The sequence below is a fragment of the Aedes aegypti genome, chromosome 2 (genome assembly GCF_002204515.2).
Source record: "Aedes aegypti strain LVP_AGWG chromosome 2, AaegL5.0 Primary Assembly, whole genome shotgun sequence".
Lineage (NCBI taxonomy): Eukaryota > Metazoa > Arthropoda > Insecta > Diptera > Culicidae > Aedes > Aedes aegypti.
The window spans coordinates 68,818,004-68,832,323 of NC_035108.1; the positions used below are offsets into that span (position 1 = coordinate 68,818,004).

Genomic DNA, 14,320 nt, shown 5'->3' on the forward strand with positions numbered 1-14,320 from the left:
TATCCTCCCTTTGATTTTTTTTGTAGCGAAACGAACATCGTTTGCATACACTGAAATAGAAAAACAGTTCAATATTAATTACAGGATGGAACGCCAGGAAAATAATAGAAATAGTGGTTTAATAAACAGTAGCACTCAAAAATCATTTTGAAATATTATTTTATATCCCTGCTTGAATTGATGCTACGCTACATAATTCATTCAGCGCCCTTTTTTCATAAAGCCGTGCTGAAATGTTAATAGTCCCGAGAAATAAATCCAATATTGCTGTAGGAAAAACGGGGTGGTGCCATTTTGGTTTCGCCGCGTGTATACTTATGCCAGGTTGTTTACAGCCCAGTCGTGACCAAGACTAAAACCAGCTTATTATCTCAGCATGGATGCAGCGATGGATGACGATAAAGTGTCATAAAAAGGGAATTATCTTCAACGAACACCATATCTGTGGAGGAGGTGGTAGGTAGCTACACCAACTACTGCAATTCGGTTGAAGTGTCTTCCTCGAACCATTTTTAGCCATAAGGTGATGTACCTACCTATATACGTTTTCCTGATGCCAAAGGTTTTATGGAAGGAACGTTACATTTTATTATTCCAAACATGGAGGCTTTCGCTCGAACAAGCTCGTGCAGAACCCCCCGTGTGAATGATGTGCGAGGACATCGATGTGCCTAGGATTGATGGTTCTTTATGGCTTTGATTGCGACCAGTTTCGAAATCCATCATTCATTGAAAGGTCAGATCGCAGCTACACGATACAGCTACCTACCGGTGGTGTGTAGAATAGATATAGCCGCGATTCCGACAAAGAAAACAACCGTATTCTTTTCCAGCACTGATGGGCTTCCGTTGGTTCTGTCTATTTCCGTTTCTATAAGTTTCACCGCGTGTCGGTAACTACCATCAACTGCACTGACAGCTCTAAGTCAGCAGTTAACACATTGTAGGTACCGTTGGATGGTTTAGAGAACGTAAGACCTTTAAGTTAGCCGCTGTGTAAAACAAGTAGCGCACGGTGCCAATGTGAATGAAACGTTTGACCTTAATTGTGCAGTTCCATTGCAGTTCTGGTGAATTGAAACAATTTGAATCAAAGAAAGCTGTTCAAATATCTGTATTGTAAATACTTTATAAATTCAACTAGATAGTTGAAGTATTTTGATCTTATGACATACAGGAAGTAATTCTTAGGAATCCAAATGTAGATTTTCTCATTTTGGTAATGAACAGAATAGATAACTGAATTTGAATCGATAACGATTCGTGAAAAACCCGGATGAAGTCCAATATCGTGCGAGAGTAAGCCGAGGTTGATCGCGAATGTTGAATCGAAGGTGACAAGAGTGAGTCCAATGAGTGAAATTTTTGAACACATAATGAAGAGTAAGATGAGAATGCGACAACGGGAAGTGATTCGAATGCAAGTCAAAAATTGATCTAGTGGACATTATATAACAATGGTCAAATTGGAAAATAGTTTTTGACCATGTTCTCAATCGGAAAAACTTGACTGAATCGTTTGGTAGTGGTCCTATTGACCAGAATTTCCACGCTAGCCAATTGGAGAACCGAGATCAGTTTGAGGACTTAAGGACTTAAGCATATCTTATCTTCAGGAAGCCTTCAAAGATAACTCAAAATATTCGTATTCCTCTCGGAGATTTTCGAAAGATTCCTTCAAGTATGCACACTGTAGGTATTACAAGTCAGACTAGATTATCCGGAGTAGCGTTTTTTTTTTCACTCCGGATATTCACCAAAAAAAAATGAAAATTGCAGCTAATGAATTCAAAAGTTATATGTTTTTCATTATTTTATTTGTATGATGCAGTGACGTAGCCAGAATTTATTTCTACGGAGATAAGGGGTCTTAAGAGGAATAAACATGTTGAACCACATAAAAAACAATCATATTAAATACAATTCAAATTTTACTTACACTTCCCAAGCTCTGTTAAACTAAAGGGTCGTCTATAAACTAAATCAAACCAGTTAGGGGAAGGGGGAGGAATCCATAGAAACGTGGATAAGCCATAACAAATATTGTAGTATCCTATCCATACCCAAATTGTGTCATAGGAGGAAGGGGATTTCCAATAGCAAATTTTAACAAAACGCAATATATGAACGATCCCTTATACGCGTTTCGGTTGGCCTTCCAAGCCGTATGGTCACTAGACCCTCCGCAAAGTCAAACCCACGATGTATTCGTAAGAAAATATTTGACACCAGAACTTATAAGCTAGTCATCAAAAATCAAGAATGACGAAATCATTAGTGGAGTTTTCATTGACCGTTTCCACTTAAAATTCTAAGAAAATGCTTTAAGAGCCGAATGTGATGGTTAATTGCATTCGAGATTCCAAGAATATTGCTATAGTAATCTAGCGCATGTATGTTGAGATTCTAAGCGGATGCTATCTTAGGCATTGGCGATCTGAGCTTATGTTACAAAACCGACAAGTTATTCTTCAGTCACAGATTTTTGTTAGATTTCAATACGATTTCTAAGCAAAGATTTCAAAATTGTTCCTTTTTAAATTATTTGCGGATATATGAGAGAATATTGACGAACTGCTGGGCAAAACTTTTAATACTATAAAATTTACTATGGATCTTACCAAGAAAATTTCAATAAGAACAGTAATAATCTTCAAAAATATCGCCAGGAACACACCACCTCCTCCTCCTACCTACGTCCAATACGGCTAAGACAATCATATTGTGTATCATAATACGAAATCACTATTATGCATAAAAATAAACAAAAAAAATTCGCAAATACATACCATGCTTTGGATAATCGAGTCTAAAATTCCGGATAATCGAGTCCGACCTGTACCCTGAATATTTTTGAAAGATATTCTTAGTAGAACTTTCGATCCATTTAATGAGCTCCTCAATACAAATATGAAAACATTTCTGGAGTAATCAATGTAGTAAGTCACTTGAATATTGCTTGTGAGACCATGTATAAATTCTTCAATTTATTTATGAAAGAAAGAAATTAAATTCTACAGGTACTACTAAGGAATTCCTTGAAAGTATTTCAAAAAAAATCTGCAAGTGTGCTTGAAGATATTTCTCAAATACCTCCTGCTGAAACAAGTACTTTGAAGCTGAAAGGTAGTATAGCAAATTTCTCAAGATTTTTTTAGATAAATCACAAATATCTCCTCTTGGGAGTTCTTTAGAGGTTCCTTTAGGAGTTTCTACAGAGGGGCATCGAGAATCTCCCAGAAGTCGAGTAAGATTGTTTTGGTGTCTTCCTGAAATACTCCATATAATATTACAAGAATTATTGCACCTATTTCTCCAGTATTCAATCCATGAATTTCTACAGGAGATTTTCCTAAAGGATTTCCTGCAAGTAGATCCAATCAAGGTTTTGTAAGTCAATACATCTTTAACACAAACTTTAAAGAAATGCTAGATGATTCATTGTTAGTATTAGATTAGTAATTTTGCTTACAAGATCCTTGCAGTAAATTAGGACGATTTATTCCTAATTCCAGTGAAACGAGAACGATAATGCAGTAATTCTGTACGGAGTTTAACATGACCCAATTATTCTATCAATCGCTCACTTCCTGACCTTACTTCTCCACTGGGGCAGAGTTTATCTTTCAGCTTAGTGTTTCTACGAATAATTCTGCACCATACGCCAATGCTGAAAATGACAAATTTGACTATTTCAGACAACTTGCACGCAAGTTTACCAACTTGTATGACAATTTATTTGATTAAATATTTATCAACAAAGTTCATAATACTTTCGATGGTCAAAAGTTATTTTTAGTGGTTCTGAAAAGTATTGTATTTTGCCATATAAGGTGCCGGTGCCATTAGTGGACTACCTAAGCTATAAAAAATCATAACAAAATAACGAAAAGCCTTAACAGAGATCTTTTGGCGTCAACAGAAAGATTTCATCCTCTACTATATGGGAAAAATATAAAAAGAGTGATAAAACTATTATTTTAACATAAAATCACTTGAGCCACTATTGGTACACGTGTTCCAGTAGTTGCGCTAGTGCTCCAGTAGTAGACGTTCGGGTATGATACAAGGAATTTTAAGCAAAATGGTACATTTTTGCATAGGTTTAACATTTTTTCCTCCTCCAACTAATATCTTTCGAATAAAGCATAAAGATCATCTCTGGGACTTTTGTACATTTTTTTCATCCATTTTAAAAACTGCTTCCATCCGTTGATCTACTACTGGAACACGACTGCAACTAATGGTGCAATAGAGAAATTTTTTGCGTAAACTTAATTATTTATATGACTTTTCGATAAAATAAAAAGCTGAAATTTAGCAAATCGACTAAACTAGAGGCGATCTATCCACAAAAAAATAGCACATGTTTTTTTATCGAAAAATGTACGTTTTTTCCATAGTCCAATCTACTGGTACATTACAACCATTGGTACCGGCACCCTAATAAAAACGAAAAATTTGGTGTCGATTTAATGTAAATTTGATCATACAATTTAAACTAAATTATATCTAAATTGACACTTTTAGTCCTATTTTGCGTGCTTGGTGGATTGGTTCACAAAAAAGTTTGAAAATCATACTTTAAATTTCTTGTAAACATTAATGAAACCAGTGTTCGAAACAATTTTGGGGATCTGTAGTTAAAAGTTGTGACGTGCTGGAATATTTCTGAGAACGGCAAAGTCAGCGACCCTAAATCACATAATTTGATCCTTGAGCCATGCAAAAATGTAATTTTTGTTACGCTGTGTAATTTGTAGAGCATTCTCTTGAGAAAAAAAAATCTTTGAAATTCTGAGAAAGACACGCTGGTTGAGTCTGTAGAGTTATAACTAGTCTTCTTCTTTCTGGCGTTACGTCCCAACTGGGACAAAGCCTGCTTCTCAGATTAGTGTTCTTATGAGCACTTCCGCAGTTATTAACTGAGAGCTTTCTTTGCCGATTGACCATTTTTGCATGTGTATATCGTGTGGCAGGTACGATGATACTCTATGCCCTGGGAATTGAGAAAATTTCCTTTACGAAAAGATCCTCGACCAGTGGGATTCGAACCCACGACCCTCAGCATGGTCATGCTGAATAGCTGCGCGTTTACCGCTATGGTTATCTGGGTTATAACTAGTGTAATATTTAAAGAAAACTATAATCCAATGCCTAAAATAATGCCAGGTCCAATCCTTGAGGAAATCATCTACAAATAATAAAATATTCAGAAATTCTCATATGTGCCCTGTGGGATAGAACTATTTTTCGCCACATTTTTTTCCCTGAATGTTATTTCCCTGAATGCCAGATCCCCGAATGCCATTTCCTCGAATGACCCGTTTCTCCGAAAAGTGCTGCAGTTCAAATGAGTGGCAAAGTGGTGAACTAGAAAGAATGATAAGCAATAAAAAGAAGGATATATAATATCATTCTTAACCTTACACATGTTGCCAAAAATGCTGAGGACGATGGAGCTTGAAAGATCCGCCAATCAAATAAAGAAAGCTGTATATCAGTTGACCGGTTCGTTCACCCCGTTGAATGTATATAACTACCCGGATAAAACTTTAATTCCCAAATCATGATTTACATGTTATGAAATATATGAATTGATTTGGTCATGATGTAAGGGCGACAAATCATGGTTCGTGGAGTCATAATTATGATTCTTCAAGCACGAGGCTCTCAATCACAAAGTTCTTTGTTCAAATCTCGCTCTGGCATATTTTTTTTTTCATTTTATCTTATTGACTGACAGAACTATAAATAGATCATGAATGAATCATGAGTCATGATTTTCAAGCATTCCGAGAAATCAGCTACGAAAACATAACGTCTGTATTGCGTTACGGCTATCTGACTCATGATATCAAGGTGCAGGGTGCAGGTCGTCAGGCCAAATGCCGTTAGTCCGAATGTCGTTAGGCCGAAATAACATTTGAACATTTACTACTATATCAAATGACTAACACATTCATCAGTGTTTTTTCCTTTTTATAATCGAAGGCTGTTCTTTCTAGTTATAATTCACAGCGGATATTGTGGGCTTCTAGGTATTAATCCTGATCTAACAATTAACCTGATTTAAATTATCCTGATTCATCCGTCGGCTCAGAGGTGAATTATCCTGACCTATCCCCCCATTTGACCTTAAGGATGATTAGAATTTTCAGCCTAATGACCCTTTCGTCTTAACGACCCTTTCGGCCTAACGGTATAGAACCATAGGCTATTCAGAGAAACTGGGTATTCGGAACTGACATTCGGGAAATTGACGTTCGGGAAAACGATATTTGGGGTAAAGTAGCACAACCGTCCTTGGGATAATTTAATCGTCCTTGGGACAATTTTCATGTGGCATCCCTATTTTTTAGCCAGTTCCCTGGGAAAAATACTACGATTATTTTAAATTATTTGAGGAAATCGTGGAAGATTCTACGGAAAATTCCCTAGAAAATTTTCTAGTGGAATCGCTTGTGAAAAACTTCTGCAAGGATCTGTGGAGAAACTCCTGGAGTGAATCCCAGGCGAAGCCAAGAAAGGATGCCTAAAATAGTTTCTTTAAATAAATTCCGGTAAGAAAAGCTTGAAAGCTTTTTGGAGAAATCTAAGAAATACTTTATTAGAATTATATTTGAAAAGAAAATTTAGAAGCAGCTCTATAACAACTTATGGTATAACTAATAAAGAACCTCGAGATAGAATATCACACAAAATTTATGGAAGATTTCCTTGTAGGTATGGAGGAATGCTCAAGAGGATATATGGTCGAATTATTGTAAAACTCCTGATTATCTTTGAGAGAAAAAATCTGACTACATAACTTTCGACTATTGTAGAATAAAGTAATTATGTCTAATACAAGGATCACTAACTAACTTTACCATAATAACAATGTTTCAGTAGAGGGTCGGGCATAAATTTCATCACGTTCTTCGGTGAGAGGAAAGATTCATGGGATAAAGGGAGAAGTTAAAAAATGCAATTTTTCACTTATTGCTTAATTTGCTCCACCTATCCCTTAGTTCTGTACAATTCAATTTTAGGTCTCCATCTGGGTGGTATTTTTGAATTTCGTTTTTGATTAGCAAAAATAAACAAGTCTAGTTTTTTAACTGTTCCGTTTCTATTACCGCTATGCTAGTAGGGAAAGGAAGTCCATCAGCAAGGTAATGTACCTTCATTGAACTTGATGATTAAACTTCTCACAGCAGCTTCCTTTGCAAAAAAAAGCAGCCACCGCTAAATGATTACTGGCTGACGATCAAAGTGCGGCGAATGCGAGTTTTTTTTTCTCTAGCTAAACCTGTCTGTTTTACCCGAGCATCGCTGCATGGCCCTAGCCGTGGAAAACGTATCGGATCGAATCTATCGAGCGTATAAGCCGTCTCATTGGGACGATGATAGGGGAACATGACCCAATACGCACCAATAAGGTAAAATGACCCGACTCATTGAATAATTCTTAGAATTATTTGTATTTTAGAATTACTCGTATTCTTTTCCAAACAACACGTTTTTATCTATGAGTAACAGCTACAAATCTTGCAGGTAAACTCATAGGGGTTTTCCTTAATTTCCCGTTGTAATTCACACCACTATTCTATCAAAAGGGCGTAACATCAAAACAGGTAGTACAATTTTTTTTCAAATTTGCGCAAACATGACGATTGATTATAGAAAACTACTTTTGAGCACCAAGAAAAGCACAGATTACATGGAGATTTGGTTCTGATAATAACGGTTGGTAAAGTACCGCGGGTCATTTTATATTGGGCCTATTTGTCAACCAACCTTTCGACACTATTCAAACCGTAAAAATCTCCCAATTCGTAAAATATGTTGATTTCAAAAAATGTGTACAGTTACTATTACCTCTTTGAAATAAATAGGTTGATTTTATTCATTACGATACAAATCCATAAATTGGCAATTTGGAACACATTACCCTAAGTTCTACAAACCCTAAGAGAGGCCAACCTGTGTTTCGGGCAGAAAATGCAACACAGTTGCGAGGAGAGAGGAGAGAGGACGGCAAAAGCGCACAAACGTGCGAAACATAATCCGCAAGAAATAAGTCGAGGTCCGTGGACTGGGTGGGTAAGCACAAAACGCATCAAGCGGAAGTGTTACTTTCCGCTCGAATTTTCAATGGCCTGATTTCTGGAGTAGCAAGAACCTGATCGCCGGCGAAGCGTGTGGCATGAAAAGAAGAATCAGTTGCGTCAGAACTTTGTTTTTTTGCTAGCATGTCGAAGGACTTATACATAATTTATTTTTATAGAACATCCCAGACATTGTTTGCATAGTAACCGAGTTCCAAGTGCATAGAATGTTTTGGACATGTTGTGTAAGTAACAGTTTTACCCATAAGATGACATGTACACGTACAACTAAATACAAATGGAAATAAAAATAAATAAATGTTTGTAGAACGAAAGCGAATAAGCCTTTTAGCGCTTGCAGTCGATGGGAAGGGTAGTGGCGTGAGTATTATTTCATGGTAGCCAAAATAACAAGCATTAAAAGAAGAGGATAGCTCTATGTTTAAAAATATTAATCAATAATATAATTAGTCAAAAGCAATAGTTTAAATATTTGAGAAAAAATAGGCAAACCACTAAAAATATATTCTTCACCTGTAAATCGATAAAAATAAGCAATTAAAAAAAAAATCGGTGTTCATTCAAACAATTGTAAATAAGCAAAAATATATAAATTAGTGGAGCATTCTTTAGCTGAGTGGTTAGAGTCTGCGGCTACAAAGCAAAGCCATGCCGAAAGTGTCTGAATTCGATTCCCGGTCGGTCCAGGATCAATTCGTAATAGAAGTTTCTTTGACTTCCCTGGGCATAGAGTATCATCGTACCTGCCACACGATATACGAATGCGAAAATGGAAATTTTGTTAAAGAATGCTCTCAGTTAATAACTGTGCTCACTAAGCTGAGAAGCAGGCTCTGTCCCAGAAGAAAAAGATTTTACATTAGTACCCATATATGTAACACTAACCCCTATATCGGCAACTTCATATTTTACCACAAAAAAATTCAAACCTCGATAACTTTTATTTTTCTCGATATTTTTGCACCATTGCACCTGTATCAATATTGTTCATTGGTCAACTGGATCCTGAGATATTACGAAATTCCTTGGGGGACCGACGCGTAGCTATAACCCACGTATATATCTCTGGCTACAGATTTTTTTTATCGTATTCGGATACTCACTCTCCGGAACAATACATGAATGAAAGTATGTTGTGAAAAAATGAAGCAATTTGGTGCAGCCGTCTTTGAGTAATGAGGATTCATGTGGCCAAATAAATATCTTAAAAACTTGAAAAAAACATCACATCGTAATTTTCTGATATCTCCTAGAATACCAATTTATATGTTTTTTCCATAGTAGCTCCTAATCACCACCTTTGTGTAGCCCACATTTTTTTTTATATAAATTGACGTAAAACAAAATGGCCACCAAAGACATTTTATATAGAGAATGTCGGTAACACAAGAAACATCGATATATCTTTAAAACCCGACCATCAATCACAGATATCGACATAGAATCTTAAACTAGAAGTTTTTTTTTTAAATGGTACAGAAATATCGAGAAACAAATAAGTTATCAAGGTTTGAATATTTGATTGCGGTAAAAAAAAAGAAGCTGCCGGTAGAAGGATTAACACTAAAAAAATAAAATATCCCAAGAAAATATTAATAATTAGCACTAAAACTAAAAATGGAGAAAAAAATGTCCAAAAAACTGTAAAAAACTGATGGTTGTTTAAAGGATTTTTCAAATTTCTAATATTGTAATGTCTATTTTCAGCCTCAATAATATTTAATTCTTAAATACTGTATTTATGACTCTTTTGAACCGCAATTTAGCGATAAATATATTCTAGATTGTTATTGTAGGACTTTAAATGAAATTTAAAATATTGCTTGTTTCGATTTACTCTATTGGCTGTTTTTGGATGAGCTAGTGATGGTTATCCTTTTTCTAGGGCATGATAATATTTTCCCCCAATTTATGTTTTGTTGTTTCGTATCGCTGCTCGTCACGATGATAACCCTGATGGTCAGAGAAACCCATCGAAGCCATACCGGAGCTGCAAGCTCTGCTGTTACGTGTCTCCAGAGAGCCTCAGCTGTTATGAACCAGTCGACACTTGTTGTCTAAACGATTAGGAACTGCAATGTCGGGGAAGTGGATATTGTTCGGGAATTATGAAAATTGTTCCGTCATGTGCAATTGCATTCATCAGTTGTATACGGCTCAAGATTGATTTTTGCTTTTTATATAATTTATTTATAACCAATTGAAGATTGTCCAGATCTTCTAATATTTTTCAATGTTTCTTCCCAGGCTTCTTCTTTTTTTCTATTTGACATTTTACCTCAACTGTAACAGAAACTCCTTTAACAATGTTATTAGAGAAACGGAATCGGTTGAGTGACAAAACGTTAAATGCCAAAACATCAGAAAGAGCGAAGTTGAAAAAAACATTTTTTTTAAATGATTTCATTCCGAAAGGATAAACGTAGTCAAACATGTTTTACACCATGTTGAAACGAACACGATGTAAAAAGAAACAAAATTTGGTAATCATTTCCAAATCGCTGTTGAAAATTGACAACATTTGATGTTTTGGCATTCAAGTAAATGTTAGTGTAAGAAGGAGTTTTTTCAAAATATTTTTTTAGCTGATTCCCATTTTTAATTACTCTAAGCTAAGATATGTTGCAATCAAGCAATTATTTTCGTAATTTTCATACTAATTTGTAATTCTTCTTTGTTTACAGGTACTACAATAAATTTATCTTCAAATGTTCAGCTGAATTATATAAAAGGTAAATATTAAGATATCAAGGTCTGAATTTCTGTAACACAGTGCTTATACTGTGATACAAATAAAATGAATCTCGACAAAAAAAAAGTTGCCGTTAGTCGAGACTAGTTCAAAACATTTTTAACACCCACAAATTTTCAAGATGCTGTTGTTCTTTGCTGCATAAACTCATTCTGCTTTGAAAAACTCCTTTTGATTGTCAAATCAATTTTATGGTTCAGCATGAGAATTGATGAGTCATTCAAATTTGTAATGGTTATAACAATATATTCTATCTTTTTCGAAATATTTTATAATAAATTGGAATTTTTCATTGAATTTCAACATATTTTCTGATGTGAAACACCGAAACGGATCATAAATAATCATTTTGCAGTTTTAAGTAAAAAATGTTTGAATTTGATAATAATTTCCATTCTTTTACGTATTCGAACCCTCTGAGCAGAATCTCAATAAAGAGAATCAAAAAAGTAATTCCGCCCTTATTGCTTATCTTTTGGCAGATACGCAATTTCATCCTTTGTGAAAATAAACAATAATTAAATTTACTTGTGGGATTATTTATAATAAATAAATAAAATATTTCACGGTAAGTTAGGGATATCGTCATGATTATATTTGAAAAACCTCTCTTTACTCATAAAATAAACTGAGCATCTTTAAAAATAACTTCAAAACCCCAGATTAGAAAAAATATTTTGTTCTCAAAGGCAAAATGTATACACTTTTCTAGCAATAATAATATTGGTAAAACATGTTACTTTCAAGCACTTGATATGCCTCAAGGAACTAGTTCCTTGAAATTGTCACCAGTTTCCTGACTAGATGTTCAAAAATCTGAGAAAACTTTTGACGGGGTTCAAAAAATTTGAAAATCTACACTATTCTCGCTAAACCTCTCGAAGTTATCAGCAGGGTTTTTGGATAATATCGAAATTTATGATCAGAGCCTTAGCGTAGCCTCATGGCGCCCTTGACAAACCTCCATTTGAGCGCCCCTTTGTACACAGCTCTTTTTATATTGCACGAGTTCACGTTAAACAGTACAGGAAAACATCAAAAATTACTCTTGAAAGTCCAGGGGCGAGTTCTGTAAAAATTGTCCATCGAAATTCTCAAAAAGTGGCATAGTTCAAGTATAAACCAAAAACTAGAATACATTGAATTATTGGTCACCTGCAAAACGGCGTATACAATAATAAAAAAACTGTCTGATAGCCCATAGATTTCCTTGAAAAAGTTATACATTAGTTGTCGAAAAAAAAATAAATTTATGTGACCATAAATGAAGTAGCAGAAACTACTGATTCTTTTAGCTAACACTTTTGTTGAAATTTCAGTAAAATTCATATTTTTATAAATTATTTCCAAAATTGCTGAGCCCTTTATTTTTGTATAGCTTTAAAAGACATTTGTCCAATATTCAAAAAAAAACAATCAATTTCAAAATGCAATTTATCAAACACATTTAGTTGACTTCAAAAGCACTGGACAACTGTAAAATATTTTAATGAATTACTTCAGTAATCAAACAAATCTCCAATATTTTTGCCTTCAAACACCAAAAATACTTTTTTTTCTGTTCAAAAAGCTCTTAGAATTTGTGTGAAAAATAAGAGTAAATTTTATGTTTCAAGAAACACTCAAACAGATCAGAAAAGGACTCGTGCAAAGATATCCTCAATAAGCTAAATTAAAAATGGAAGCATCGATTTAACAACTGTTTCAACTTATCATCACCTTTTTGCAATATTTTATGTAAGTGTGTTACGCATTTTGGCGCCCCTAAAGGCTGGCACCCTTGGCGATGGCCAAACTGGCCAACAGCACGCTACGACACTGGTTATGATCCTTGTTAGATTTTTGCGATGATTTTTGATACCCGACAATGATTTTGAAGAGATCCTTGCAAAATGTTCAATTGACTCTTTCTACGACTCGTAGTTGCTTCTCAAAAGCCCCAGCGAGAGTTAAGTTAAACTCGTCAAAGACCATATAAAATATATCATTACGTATGATTTCTCGGCGTTATAAAGCTTTGAAAATACCTAAATTGTGACTGGTGGGTGACAATTTTGCTTCCGCAACTTGAAGAAATTCAAATAATTCGAAATATTTAGCATTTTCATGATACTTATTTCGGACAAATCCTCTCATAGGTTTCATATTCCGGACACTTTGATTCAAATTTCAGACAGCTCAAGACAACCGTAATTTAAACAATAGAATCATTACTCAAACTCAACAGGCTATAAGAGAGATGTCTAAGGCAGGTTGGCATTTTAAGTTCTCATAGATATCTATGAAATATTTTTATTTAAACGGGTCACCAAATTGGGGACTTTTGACCAGCAAACATTGAAAAGTTTCATGTGAAATGTTTCCCATACAAAACAGTATCCGGAATTTGAATTAGAACGGTTTTCGAATACAACAGATTGAACTGCGTTTCGATTTAACATGTCCGAATACATTGCCATTGCCATTCAAGCAAACAACGCTATCATTAACTGATCAAGGTCATCGAACTTAAATTCTCTCGCACATAAACCATAAATTGGGGTTGAATGTCCTACTTCCATACTTCAGTTAGATCCCTATCACAACGTAATTTTCCTTCTGAAAAACTAACGTGATTAATGCTATTCGAACATACCTAGGCCGACCTCCAAAAGGACACCTTTGCAGTTAGGTACTCACACAAAACGACGAAAAAAGTCTCCGGACGGGAAATTATAATTTATGAAACCTATTTACAAGGAACCACGAGTCGAGCGCGATACGTTGATGCGTAGGCCCTCAATAGGGTCCTAAAGGCTATGATAAAAAAAAATTATTCGACGATACGATAAAACGAATGATCGACTCTTGATACTTTTGAACATTTTTGACGTTTACTTCGTTTAAAAAAAACACACACACTCAGATTTTGCTTTTAAGGTGATTATAGAACGAGACATGCCTCAAATTTTAAAGAGCAAAAGTCTTGAGAATCAAACAGCGCACCACGTTGAAAATGTATCCCATTGGTCACCACCAGCAAGCAAGCAATTTGTTTGATTTTCAAGGCGAACTGTCAGATTCACCAGTCTTGTGCACTTGAAAATTAAAAGTTTGGTTTCGTTTTATAATCACCTTAAAGCGAAAGGAAAACGTAAAAGTGTGTTTTTTGAACTTAAGAAACTTTAGAAAAATGATAAAAAAATGTATTTCTGACGTAAGCTGAAGCGCTTGGTACACACATTGAGATAAGGGCTTCAGAACCCTATTCGCGTAGCACATTTTGGGAAAGAAAAGCCGGAAAACTGTTCGTTAACACGGCACAAGGTCTGTCACTGTTTCGGCACTCTGTCAGTAGCCTACCAACCGCCACGTTCCAACCATAACCATACATAACCTTCACCTTTCGCATGGTGGAGGACTGTTTTGTTGGACCGCGCGATCTCGTCGCCATCGTTACCGGTTTGTTTTGGGT

At 35.2% G+C, this 14,320-nt stretch overlaps 1 protein-coding gene across 8 annotated transcripts in view; it reads left to right on the forward strand.

The window, feature by feature from the left end:
* The window catches only part of LOC5572344 (probable serine/threonine-protein kinase yakA), a 242,148-nt gene that overhangs the window by 175,647 nt on the left and 52,181 nt on the right, over positions 1-14,320 (forward strand). For 6 of the 8 annotated variants that reach the window (XM_021841128.1, XM_021841136.1, XM_021841132.1 and 3 more), the window contains exon 3: positions 10,799-10,846. The exons of the other annotated variants lie outside the window; for them this stretch is intronic. The gene's annotated coding sequence lies outside the window, so the exon portion shown is untranslated. The remainder of the gene's footprint in view (positions 1-10,798; positions 10,847-14,320) is intronic. 8 annotated transcript variants of the gene reach the window in all.